Source organism: Octopus bimaculoides, chromosome 24 (genome assembly GCF_001194135.2).
Source record: "Octopus bimaculoides isolate UCB-OBI-ISO-001 chromosome 24, ASM119413v2, whole genome shotgun sequence".
NCBI classification, from domain to species: Eukaryota; Metazoa; Mollusca; class Cephalopoda; order Octopoda; family Octopodidae; genus Octopus; species Octopus bimaculoides.
In genome coordinates this window covers 11,080,346-11,081,619 of record NC_069004.1, presented here as the reverse complement: position 1 = coordinate 11,081,619, position 1,274 = coordinate 11,080,346, and positions in this window count along the sequence as shown.

The window sequence follows — 1,274 nt, the reverse complement described above, 5'->3', positions numbered from 1 at the left end:
ATTGTCCCCTCTATGTTTAGCCCCTTGTGGGCAATGAAGAAATATGAAACGTTAGCACGCCGAGCGAAATGCTTAGCGGTATTTCGTCTGCCGTTACGTTCTGAGTTCAAATTCCGCCGAGGTCGACTTCGCCTTTCATCCTTTCGGGGTCGATTAAATAAGTACCAGTTACGCACTGGTGGTTGATACAATCGACTTAATCCGTTTGTCTGTCCTTGTTTGTCCCCTCTGTGTGTAGCCCCTTGTAGGTAGTAAAGAAATAACACACATACATACACATATGTACACATACGCACACATAAACACATACACACATACATACACGTATACATATACTCATACACATACATACACACGTACACACGCACATATATACACTCTTTCAATCACTCACACAAGTACACACACATATTCAGTCACACACATGTTCACTCTCTCTCTCTTCTACACACACACACACACACACACACACTCACACACTCACACACTTATTCCACAGAACATATGTTAATTTACCGAAAATGAGATAAAACTATGCAAAGTGCTCAACAATAATATTTAATATCAACCAAAGGGATTTCAGAGCTTTAGAGATTATTCCATACGAAACACAAAACAGTTACGTGACGGAGCGTATTTTATGAATATGCTGCATGTCGTTGTGTACAGTCGAGGAAAATACAAACTGGTTCAGAAACAAAGACAATAGAGAGATAAACAGACAAATAGATAAGCAGGTAGACATGTGTAGACATAGAGATAGACAGATGTACAGATTAATAGGTTAATAACAAAAATTAAAAAAAACATGCAGTAGTAGATAAGCAAATAGATATATAGTTACAAAAATAGATGGTATAATAGAAAAACAGACAGGTGTGTGTGTGTGTGCCTCTGTGTGTGTGTGTACTGATATAGGCGCAGGCGTGGCAGTGTGGTAAGAAGTTTGCTTCCCAACGACATGGCTCCGAGTTCAGTCACACTGCATGGCGCCTTAGGCGAGGGTCTTCTATAGCCTTGGACCGACCAAAGCCTTGTGAGCAGATTTGGTAAACGGAAATTGAAAGAAGCCCGTCCTGTGTGTGTGTGTGTGTGTACTGATATAGGCTAAGGTGTGGCAGCAAATGTGACTAAGTGGAAAATAATTGAGAAATCCATACCGTATGTTAATGGACCGAATAACTGGAGGTCTTGTTTAGCTGAAAGAATGCAGATTATCTTCAAATTTGAGATCCCTAACTCTCTAATAAATTCTAGGTCTGAAATTTTCAGCG